The sequence below is a fragment of the Euprymna scolopes genome, chromosome 9, assembly GCF_053919585.1.
Source record: "Euprymna scolopes isolate OS-2025 chromosome 9, ASM5391958v1, whole genome shotgun sequence".
In the NCBI taxonomy this organism is placed as follows: Eukaryota; Metazoa; Mollusca; class Cephalopoda; order Sepiida; family Sepiolidae; genus Euprymna; species Euprymna scolopes.
Window position 1 is genome coordinate 120165029 of NC_136490.1, and position 13099 is coordinate 120178127.

Sequence of the window (13099 nt, forward strand, 5' to 3'; positions counted from 1 at the left end):
TTAGTTTTTATTCATTTGGATTAAGAGTAATGATTTGAGCTATGGATAAAAAGTACAATATTAAAATATTTATTTGCACAAAATATAAAAATACATAATGAACAAATTAGGCACAAGGCCATTCAAAAATGTTGGGATTCTGGATGTTGTTTGTCATCTTTGGTCTTAAATACTGAAAATTGTCTATCCTACTCTTAACTAGAAATATCTCAGTTACCACAATACCCCATTCACTCCAGGGGCTGTCCTACTTAAGGTAAACCCAAATTTAAAATAGTTTTATTACAGTAATAACATTTCATTCAGGTGGGAGTGAGGAATAAAAAGTACAGTATTAATACATATTAAGATGCAAAGAGAGGATCAGAGTAAGACTGAGGATGTATCAGGATTTAAAATAATGGTTGTGGTGCAGAACAGATTTAGATCTTAGAGTCAAAAAGCTACCTGTTTAACCTTAAATTTAGAAAATAATTTTTTTTTATTTATAGGATGGGAATTTTAATTTCAGACATTAAAACATAAGATACATGTGGCCAATCTGTTATGTTGTATTTTTAGAGCAATTTTGTCAAAGAAATAAATAAAATAATTAAATGGATCAAATAGAATAAAATAAAAGTTTATTGGGAATAGATAGGATTAAAAATTAAAATAAAAAGCAACAAGTTTTAAGAGCAGGTCACAGAGATGCAAGAGGTCGTCACCACATGCAGCAGGGCGTTGGCAGGAACAAAAAGATATCAGTAGATGCAGGAGGAAGTTACCAAATGAAGAAGGATGTTGAAAAGAATGTGAATGTGTGACATCAGATAAATTTTAAATAGCTTTATTGAATTATTTACAGTTGTAACATTTCATCAGAGAGGGATTGGGAAATAAAAAGTACAGTGTTAATATATATTAAGATACAAAGAGAGAATTACTGTTGATATATCAATCTAATTTATAAAACTCACTATGTCTGTCTGTCTGTCTGTCTCTATATCTTCAAACTTTATCTCTTCCGAAACTAGAAATCACAAAGCGGTGCTATGGACCACAAATGATTGGATTTTTTATGAGCCGTTCTTTTATGGGTCTTTAGCCAGTTAAAATAGTTTTTAAGGGATCAAAATTGAAAAAATCGTTATACATTTTGTACATTTATCTTAGTTTATTTTTATTCGGTTCATATGTGTGTCACGTTGGTATAGTGGTAACGTCACCAGCTTTGAATGTTTGTTTTGCTTTCGGTTTCGATTCTAGCTGATGACACCCAAATACCCTTTTTTTTTTTTACTTTTGAAATCACGACTCTATAATAGTATATACGAAATCTCGACAAAATAAAATATCATATTTAAGCGTATCTTATGAAGCTGGTCGCCACCCCACTAGTTAATTATTAATCTATATATTAATATGATAGCGCGTTGGTTATTTTATGCGTCACGCTAACATCTGGGTCGTTTAATTGTTAGGTACTTCCATTTCTAAAATAATTTTACCAAGAATTCTTTATAAGTTTCGGTTTCGGTTTCGATTATAGCTGATGCCACTCAAGTCATTTAATTTTTTTATAAATAATTTTACTAAGAATTCTTCATAATTTTGGTTTCAAAAGTCTTTCATGCAATGTTGCATTCATTGCAGTGGAGAGTAGTGGGCAGATCTGAACGAGAATCACTCCCCACCCCCATAATTTTAACCGATATTCTGCAGTTGGTATTTTTTTACGACCTAACCCAGCATAGTATAAACACCCCCAACCTCCCTATGTAAAGAACAGCTTTCGGAATAACCCCCCCCCCCAACCTTGAAAACTATACTACATACTAAAACATACTATAAAAATTATAGCGAGGGGGGGGGATGATTCTCGATCAGGTCAGTGAAGCCCATCAGGTAAGACATCTTTCAACAAGATAGTTTCACATTACGGTAGTGTAACGTTATTTGAATTGCCTTCCATAAAGTGCCATTAAGTTTCTCAAATTCTTTGCTTCCTTCCGGATGGTGTCTACTCATTTCAGAAGTGGCAATACCTTTTTCTGATAAAAACCTTTTAGTTTCTTCTTCGATAAAGTCTGTGGCCCTATTGGAATGTACCATAACAGGCATCCCAAATTGAAAGTAGTTGACTTAGATAACATAAGATGGCTTTGCTTATCATGTCTCTGCAGGAGAAAGGGAAAGGAAAATGGGAGAACTCATCGATTATAATGAGTAGATATTTGTTACCGTATACAGACGTCAGAAGTGGTCCTTTGAAATCAATATTCAGTCATTGAAAAAGTAACATTGTTTTACAAGTGTCATTTGGTTACTATTAATAAATTTAGGTTTTAGGTACTAGCAGGAGGTGTACAATTCAATTATACTTTTGTTTTTGCTTTAAAGAGAATGAGAGATTTCTCGCTGTAATAAAATGATAGAATAATGTAATACCAGGATGGCATAACTGGATGTGAAAATTACAAACATCTAAAGTGTGAGTGAGTGCAGACATATGAGAAAAGGTATTTGCAGCCGTATTTTCAGTCCAGGCCAACAAGCAATACTAAATTTAAACTTGAAAAATTCAACTTGCCAATGGCATATTTTGTCATTCTTAATTTTTTATGTTTTACAGTTATCTTCTATATATATATATATAAAAGCGAAAATGTTTGTATGTGTGTGCGTTTTCGTGTATGTCCAAGAAAGGCTTTTTTCCAAGAACCGATCGGTCGCCTCACAACTTCTTAAAACTATTTAATTTGTCTGACTTTCAAAAGATAAATATTCAACAATTTTCAATTGTCACAAGTGCATTCAGCTTTTTTGTATAAAAAAGAAGCAAACAGACTCGCGGTAAATAAAACACTGTTCTGCACTCAAAGTTGACGTCATTAACTCATCAAAAACGGGCACCTGCCGTTAAACGTCGCACAACTTTTCCACTTTATTATTTTCCAACTGCGCGTCAAGGCTTCGTTTTATTTAAAAACAAACACCCGGGACACCCGGCCAACGATTTTTCTTTTCATTTACCCCAAAACACACACACCTACAAACACCCGGGCAACACCGGGTACCCCCTGCTAGTCTATAATATAAATCTCACCTGTCTGTTTAAATGTATGTATGTATGTTTGTATGTCTGCCTAAAACTTTCGACAGAGGTGACGGATTTTCACAAGATTGGTATCATTTTGAAGCTCGACCCTTTGGACAGAAAATATCGAAAAATTGGCTGAAAACATTAGTTCCTTTACCTTCAACTGGGCACTTTTCTTCAGGGAGGGGTCGCTTTTTTCATCGATATTTTCGAAAGTCACCCCTTCTTTTCGATTGTCTAGCCTTAATTTAAACTTATGTCACTTCTGGTTTGGCGATGGGTGCAACAGCAAAGACGTCACATTTTTTCATATTCTTTTCCTCTTTTGTGGTACGGGTTTGAGTCTGCCTGCCTACAACCACTTTTTTTTTTTTGCTCAACACACACCTCCAAACACTCGGGCAACACCGAGCATCCAGGCTACTCTATATATATATAGAAGGAAAAATGGCCACGAACGTTTGTGTATGTCCAAGAAAGGCTTTTTTCTTTTTTGCCAGGCTTCTCGCATCGGTTACTATTTTGGAGCACTTTCCTTATACTCCCTAGATTATAATATCTAGATTCGAAAACAGACATTGTCCCTATCTTTATTTTGCTTGACTTTTAAAAAATTCCTAACATCACATCCTTTCCAGTATTTGTTTGATTTTTTCATATAAAAGCGAAACTGATCAAAGCAAAGGCGTCACTTGGCCTTCCGAGCCTGGACGTCTAAAAGGCAATCAACGTTGATCAATGTAGGGAGAAACCCTTCATATAAGACAATTGCTATTCATTCGGACACTGCCAGAGTTCCCCCTTTTTGGGGGAAGCTGGTTTTCCCCAACATCGTGGGGAAACAAATAAATAAAATGGCAGAAAGCCAGGTGTTCATTTCTACGCCTGCATGAACTCATTCACTTAACTATCCATTTCTGCAAGTCAACTTTTTGAGTGAAATCGCTAAATTTGAATGCTTTCATTTCCTGTCGTGTCATGGTGTAGCAGCAAGATGTCAGTTTTTCTTTCACTTTCTTTTCCGCCTTCACGTCATGGGTTTGAACTTGCCTGCCTACTAACATTTTTTTTTCCCAAACACACATCTACAAACACCCGGGCAACACCGGGCACCCATGCTAGTCATAAATAAAGCTAATGCTTTTTTGATCTGTTATGACTTTGAAATGCTTGCCAAGTAGGAAGTGGTGCAATTTCCAGAGAGCTTTGACTATAGCAGCAGCTTGATCTCATTGGAGCTTAGAGTTCTTGAGAAAAATACGACTGGTCAGCCTTGTTGATTTACGCAGTACTTACTCGCGTCAGTTTCTACTTCAACTTCTTTGTTGGGATTGGCAATTATAAAGTAACATTTTTTAAATTGTTTTTCAGTATCAAAAAAAAAATGTAATACTGGAGGTGGCAGAGGGAACTCTTTGTTGTTATTTCGTAGCAATATTTTATCGGAGAAATTTTCAGTGAATTTGCTATAATAAGAAAACATTACGCCTATTTTGAGAGTTCACACGTTTAGGAAGTGATATTCTGAGCAAGTGTTTAAGTTTATTATAGTCAAGTACGATCTGGTTGTTATGAACAGTATATCCACGTAATGTAAATCGAATTAGATGAAATAGTACTTTTATTTTCGTTTAAAGTGATGTACTTTTTCACTACATTGTAGAATCTTTGAAGATTATAGACATGTTCCGTTTGAGTTTTTCCACATACGGTCATGTTATTCGCAAACACAAATATATCTGATAACTACTCTTTATCAACGATGTTGTTGATTCTCCTTTGGAATACACTTACTCCATTTATTATGTCAAAGGGAAGACGAGTAAATTGGTAAGATTTTTCATATACCTCAAATTCTCAAGGCTAATCAGGATCTGGTGATAAGTGAACTGGAGATACAGAGTAGTGAAGACATTATACGTGGCTATGTCATCCACCATTTTCGCAATGTTAGACATAGAATGGTCATAAAGTTTCGTAAATCTGTTTCTCGTATCACTATAATCAGTAACCATTCTTTTCGTAAGATTTCATTGGACATTACTAATACTTGAGCTCACCATGGAGACTCAGAGGGCTCTATTATGCCTTCTCTTAACATTGTAGCTGTTTCCATCTTTATAAATTTAATATTGGCTATGGTATAGCAGCATATTTAGTAGAAATAAGCATTGTTTTAGGAGATAGGTGTGAAAAAGAGGTGGAGGAGGGATATTTATTGATGGAAATAGGTTGTTTTGTTAACAGCTCCAATAATAAGTTCATCTCCTGAACCATTACATTTTAATGTCACTTTATATTTTTGTAGGATATCTTTTCCTATAATAATCTTTTCCTATAATAACATTGGTAAAGAGATCTTTAATTATTTTTACTATTACGCCAAAATGCGTCTTATTTTCCAGTGAAATACCTATTATTATCTCACTAATGATTTTAGCATGTTGTACAGGATCTGCTAAATTATTGTCTTTTTGTTTCATTATAATAAAGAAGTTTAATTCTTTAGCAACGTTTATACTAACGAAAATCCCTACACTGCAGGAATCAACCATGGCATTAACAATATAGACATATATTTTACATTTCGTTAATGTAATGTCTTTCGTCTTTATTTCAAATCTGGTGAGATGATGTGAGGAAGGGTCAGATTTGTAAATTGTAGTAACAGCAACTGAAGCTCTGCATACCTTAGCCCAGTGTTCTTTTTTTTTTTTTTTTTTACATTTTTTGTATTCAGCATTACATGCCGGACATGGTAGCTGCAAATTGCATGGGTTTCCACAGAAGAAACAAGCACTGAAGGGTTGAATATTTACCTTATAGTGGCTACATGGACAGCTTCTGGTGGACTTATTGTCGCAGTATTGGACGTATTGCTACTATTTATCTAGCATTACGAGTGTTTTACCTATCATTCTAGTGATCTACCTATAGCATGCGTTTCTTGGAAAGTGATTGAAGATTTTTCAAGTAGGCATTCATGAATAGAAGAGGAGATGATGCCATTAATAAACATGTCCTGTATATATTGACTTTTATATTCCTGAGCAGTGACAACTTGGAAGTTGCATGATATAGCAAGAACTCCATTTGGAGTATAATAAACTGGTGGCTGATGCAGTGAACTCGGGTCCTCTGCTTGTCTGGTATACCAAACATGATGGATGTTTGCTGGAGAGAGTCTATTAGACCAGATGCCCACATCAGAGGTTCTTTCAACTATGGGCCAATTGGGGTATCTGTCAACAATAACTAAGTAGTTGATACCTTTGTAGTCAGCACATACAAACTGAAAGGGTGGCTGGAGAGACAAGTGGTGTCGGTGGTGAGCTGGGTTGAGAGGGCGCCATCCAGTTGCAGTAATTGCAGTTGTTTTGGGTGGCCGCAACAGCCGAGGTGATCCCAGACAGCCAGAAGATCTCAGGCCAGAAGACGGATGCTTCAGCTCTTGACATCATAGATGAGATACCATGGTGTGCAGAATGGATTGCATCGAGGAAGTCCTGTCTCAGAGCAAGGGGAATGACAATATGCTGCTTGTATATTACAACACCTTCAACCGTGTAAAGGTCCCCTGTTAGAAATTTTCATGAGTTTTTTCTGACACTTTTTGTTTATAGAAAAGGACAATCTTTTGTAGCAGAACAATCTTCGATTTTTTGGACGAAGGCAATAAAAAACCACAAGTTATTGCGTTAAAAAACAAATTATATTCAATTATAATTACAAATACAATAAAGGGTAATACTTATGTCAGTTTGAAGTTTGGTAATTTCCAAAATGGTTGTTCTGGAGAAAGTTTGTTTTTGTTGAAGAAAATTAGGTAAAAGATATGAGAAGTGTTTTCATTCCTTTGAGTAATTTTTCTTTTTTTTGAACTTTGCTCGTCCTTTCAAGTAATAGTGGGCAATTTGCATAAAGTCATTTATGCAAATTGCCCTAATAAGTCTGTTAAGAATATTTCTAACACCACACAAAACTGGTGATACTCATGCAAAGATGTAGGTAACGCAGTGCGGGATTCTGGAATTCCAGATTCAATAATCTCAACAAGCTTAGCCATGTTTTTATCACTGTTGGTGGTGACCCGAACTCTGTCCCAAGTGATCAACTGTATCGAGTTGATGGATGATAGAGCACAGTTCTGGAGAGACTCTTCCACATCAGTGTTACACTCACCATTGTGTTGTATGGATGAGAGGATGGTCTGGCTGAGGTCAGAGAATGGTGGCAGATGAGGAATGTGTTCCTTATGACCAGAGACAGATGTGATTTTGTTCACCAACAGCATCTTTTCAGATTAGGGAGGACTGGTTGGATGGTGAGAGATAGCGTCAATTGCACTGTGTTTGGCATCCCGAAATGTGAAACCTGTAATGCAAGATCTTTTTTTTCAGGTTGTGTAACCAAGTGTTGGGTATGTCCTCAAGTGATCTGTCACCAAACACTTTCAGTAGTGGTTTGTGGTCCATCATTCTCTGACCTCAGCCACACCATACGACAAAGTGGTGAGTGTGACACCGATGTAATGTCACCACACCTGTAATGTCATCACACCTGAGAACGAGGTACCTGGCTTTCTTCAATGCATCAGCCACTGCTAGTGCCTCACCTTCTATTGGAGCATAACGTGACTTGGCTGAGTGTGTGAAATGGCTGCCAACAAGGGTGAACTACCAGCCTTCGTGAAAACAGAAGGGCTTTACTTTGGGACACTGACAGTGCTTCTGGAAGAGCCAAAATTTAAGATCGTTCTATGACCAATCAGTAGCAAGGCAGATTGGGCTTGGACTTGTCAAAGATACAGACGCTCTCCTCAATCTCACAGAGTATAACTGCCTTAAAATCCAGGAACAGGTTGTCAAGGTGGGCATTCCATGCAAATGGTGTTCATGGCTTCAGGAGCTGGTGAAATGGTTGCATTCTGTCTGCGATGTTGAATGCATAAGACACCTGGTTTACCAGATCAAACCATGTCCGTGATGTTCTTCAGTGCTGAGAAGTCCGAGATAGCTTGCAGATATCTCTTGCATGGTCGAATGCTGTTGATTTACAATTCAGTGAAGTCTTGGGTGAAGACAAACTTTTCAGGGGTGAGGATACTGCCATTTCTGTCACAAATGTCCAGGTATTGGCATGTTTGGTAGAAGCTGTCTATGATGTTGTCCAACCACAGGAATGTGTCAACGCACTTCGTCTTGCGTGGCACATCAGCAACAATCTTGTTTAAAAACTGCATGTAGCCATCCCCAGAGATGACCTACCCCTGTGGAGCAGTTCAATATCTGTATCTCCCTCAAGGGGTAATGAAAGTTGTGAGGTGTTTATCTAATTAGCACACTGTAGTAACTGTTCCAGGCATCAAACACTGTCTTCTTTTTACTAAAGGCTTGTGGAATGGGCATTGGGTGTGGTGAGTCTCTCTTGTCGCATAAGCATTGAGAGGTTGGAAATCGATATTACGACAAGGTTTTCTATTCTTTTTTGCACAGATGACCAACCATTCTATGGAACCAGGTTACTGGATCACCAATTGGCACTGGTTCGATGACTTGTAATCTCACGTCTTGATTCAGATTTGCCTTTGTGTCATCTTGCCAGTGTAATGGAACTGGGACAGGGGCAGGTATGTGGTGGGCCTCATGTGTAGCATCAGAGTCAATCATTAACTTCATGGATGGGCCCTCCATGAGGGAGATGGACTGGTGCTCACATGTGTTGAACGTACTCACGCTGGATAGATCGCACAAATACTCCTCCAGTTTCCTATGATTTTCTTCAGTTGCAGGGTAGGGAAGACTTGAAGGAACTGGTGGTGGCAATGTGCATTTGGGACAGTCGCACCCAACATCATTGAGGTTCTCAGTATGCGAGTTTCCTGTATTAGCATCTGTAGCACTGACAGCATCATTTCTGTTGTATGTCACATCAGTAATTGTGGGAAAATTCTCGGTAATCAGGCCAAGTGCAACAAAAGGTTCCCTACTAATAAAGAATTTGTCCGCACTGTCGATAACATGCACCATCTGATGTGTTTCTACCTTGTTGCCTTCAAGATCTTTGCCAGATAGTCAGAGAACCATTGCACCAAGGATGTTGATACCTTTATTGTTGGCACCATGCATCCGCATGGTGACAGGGATGAGGTCATGCATTCTCAGTACCAATTGATAGATCACCTTGATACTGGTCAGGCAACTTTGACAACCAGTATCAACCATGGCAGCAACAACAATCGTTTTAGACTGAGATATGAAGGTTGGTCCAAAGCCGAGTTGTTTATAGTCCTTACGGGTGACTGTTGTGACATTGATAAATGGTTGTGATTGTGAGGTTTGTTTGGTCCACACATCAGACAGCTGGTTGTAGAGACGGTGGTCCAAGGTTAATTTGTGCATGTTGCGGTGTCCAATGTAGCTGGATGCCGCATACAGGGTGTCAAAAATGGCTGCTTCATGTTCAGTGCATGATTTTGGTGATGTTTCTGGTTGCCGTTTCTTTCTAGTTTTGTAGTTTTTTCTTTCTAGTTTTGTAGTGATTTTCATGATCACATCCTTTGCATACGTGACCGTAGGCAAGTCATTCCTTTCTTTGGACACTTGCGAAGAACTTTATGCCATGTCTAGTCTTTCCACACTAATAGCATGTTTTGGAGCTGAGTGTTGTATTAGTGTTATGCGTAGCTGCACTTTTCTGTCGCTGGCAAGTGCTGGCAGCAGCTGAGGCACTGTGAGAATCATGAAGTTGGGATGCTGAGTGTTTTATGGCTTCTTTGGCTTCGACGAATTGAAAAACCTGCTCCAGCGTCATGTCTTGGTTTTTATCACCAAGGAGGTCTAGCTGAATTCCTGTGTCCTCAAGTCCTCGAATAAGTACATCTGGAAGAACATTTTCCGTGTAGTACACCTCCTCGCAATTCAAACAGTTGATAACAAATGTGCACACTCCAGCTTATCCCCGGAGATGAGCACCAAAGGAGCGTATTGTATTGTCACAATCCTGGTGCATGTTGTGTAGAGTAAAACGTGACACCATGGTGTTCTCCTCTCTGACCATGAGGACTCATATTGCTTTCAGCACATCTGCTTCTGGTTTGTCAGTTAATGATCTGTCTGCAATACGAGTCAAGTCTTGCATAGAGATTCATCGCAGCATTCTAGCAATTGCACAACAAGGTCCTTTCCTATGATTTTGGTCACAGCGACATAGTCTCTCCATCTAGTGATGAAGTAGAACCAGTCTTCACTTGAACTGGCTAGGAATAAAGTAAGTAGCTTCATTTTCTCGACTCTTGCAGCAACTGCACCGGTGAGGGCAGCTGTGCTGTGAATGGTCGCGTATGTCGTCAAAAATGCTGCAACCACAACAGCATGCAAGCCGGCTGTTTTATAGTCACAGTCCATGATAGGGCATTGTACCACAAGCATTGTGCAACTGGTCTACTTGTGGATGCGAAGGTGGTTGCGGGATGGTTATGCGCTTCGGATCAGGCCAAAGTATACACTATTTTGATAGGGTTTCAGGATAACATCACAAATGATGAAGATCTGAAATACACAAATTGGTAGAACTAAATAAACGGAATAGTTACAGTCACATGATATAAAATAGCATAACATATATAAAGTACATACTTCTCTACAAATTGCCACTGTTTTTCAAAATTTACTTTTTTATTTTAAATATATTTTTGTATTGTTAACTCGGAACTTAGGGTTAGTGGCATTTTTTAAGGCTCCTGATTTTCTAATAAATAATAAATAGAAAAAACACACAGTGTGAATGAGGAGAACCCCCCCCCCCAAAAAAAAAATGTCAAAAAATGAACACTTGCCCCCCCCCTCCTTCGAAAAAATACAAAAATAAAATATGTTTGATGTGTGTACTTCTGACAGAAAGAAAATATTGTACACAAAAATCACCTAAATTGATCATTTTTAAATGGATTTCAGTTTTTCAAATACCCTCCCCGCCTATCTTGCAAGTTTGAATTATTCGGAGTTATCTCCCTTGTCCTTTCAGATAGATCCTCGCTCGTAGTTTATCAATATATATATATATATATATATATATATATATATATATATATATATATATATATATTCGTATATATATATATATTCGTATATATATATAGTCGTTTTTACTTGAAATATCGTTGAGCACTTTCTGTTGAATAAAAGTCGGTCAATTTAGCTCTTATGCGTAGATCGTCGTATAACGATTTGATCACTGTCTGTCTGACGTAATGAACATTTAAATTAAAATGTTTAAAATTCAACGCTATTTCACACGATTAATGGTAGCCGAATGGATACGGCCTCCGCTAATCGAGCCAGAGATGTCTCGTGTCGCGGGGTTCGAATCGTTCGACTGGTAGTAATTGTGACACCCTGCACTGAAGAATCCCGAAAGGATGAAACACTAGTGTCTGTAGGTATTTAATTATTATAGTAAAAAAATAATTATGACAGCCCCTTTAAGAAATACGTTTCTTATCGTTGAGCACTTTCTGTTGAATAAAAGTCGGTCAATTTAGCTCTTATGCGTAGATCGTCGTATAACGATTTGATCACTGTCTGTCTGATGTAATGAACATTTAAATTAAAATGTTTAAAATTCAACGCTATTTCACACGATTAATGGTAGTCGAATGGATACGGCCTCCGCTAATCGAGCCAGAGATGTCTCGTGTCGCGGGGTTCGAATCGTTCGACTGGTAGTAATTGTGACACCCTGCACTGAAGAATCCCGAAAGGATGAAACACTAGTGTCTGTAGGTATTTAATTATTATAGTAAAAAAATAATTATGACAGCCCCTTTAAGAAATACGTTTCTTATCGTTGAGCACTTTCTGTTGAATAAAAGTCGGTCAATTTAGCTCTTATGCGTAGATCGTCGTATAACGATTTGATCACTGTCTGTCTGACGTAATGAACATTTAAATTAAAATGTTTAAAATTCAACGCTATTTCACACGATTAATGGTAGCCGAATGGATACGGCCTCCGCTAATCGAGCCAGAGATGTCTCGTGTCGCGGGGTTCGAATCGTTCGACTGGTACACTAGTGTTTCATCCTTTCGGGATTCTTCAGTGCAGGGTGTCACGATTACTACCAGTCGAACGATTCGAACCCCGCGACACGAGACATCTCTGGCTCGATTAGCGGAGGCCGTATCCATTCGGCTACCATTAACCGTGTGAAATAGCGTTGAATTTTAAACATTTTAATTTAAATGTTCATTACGTCAGACAGACAGTGATCAAATCGTTATACGATGATCTACGCATAAGAGCTAAATTGACTGACTTTTAATTCAACTGAAAGTGCTCAACGATAAGAAACAAATTTCTTAAAGGGGCTGTCATAATTATTTTTTTACTATAATAATTAAATACCTACAGACACTAGTGTTTCATCCTTTCGGGATTCTTCAGTGCAGGGTGTCACGATTACTACCAGTCGAACGATTCGAACCCCGCGACACGAGACATCTCTGGCTCGATTAGCGGAGGCCGTATCCATTCGGCTACCATTAACCGTGTGAAATAGCGTTGAATTTTAAACATTTTAATTTAAATGTTCATTACGTCAGACGTCATATATATATACTATTTTTCAAGTAAAAACGACTTGATCCATTTACGTAAATTTTTTTTAGTGTATGATATTTTCTTTCCGTCACGGGTTCGTACATCATAGAAAAATTTCTTAATTTTATTTCATTAAGGAGAGTTCCGGACAAACAAGAATATTTTTAATGCCGGCCATTTTGGAAATAGAAAAAAGCGGTTACTTGTTATGTCCTATGCTATATAGTGAAGGAAGAACTGGGTGATCATATTTTCTGATCCGGAAATGAGTGATCATTTTACGTTTTATTTATAAAGTAAAATGAATTATCACTTTAAAACGTGTTTTTTTTTTCTAACATTGACGAATCATCGCATGAAAAAAAGGGTGTCATTTTTTTTTTTAATTAACAGCGTAGGAGCAGATGTTTTTTTGTT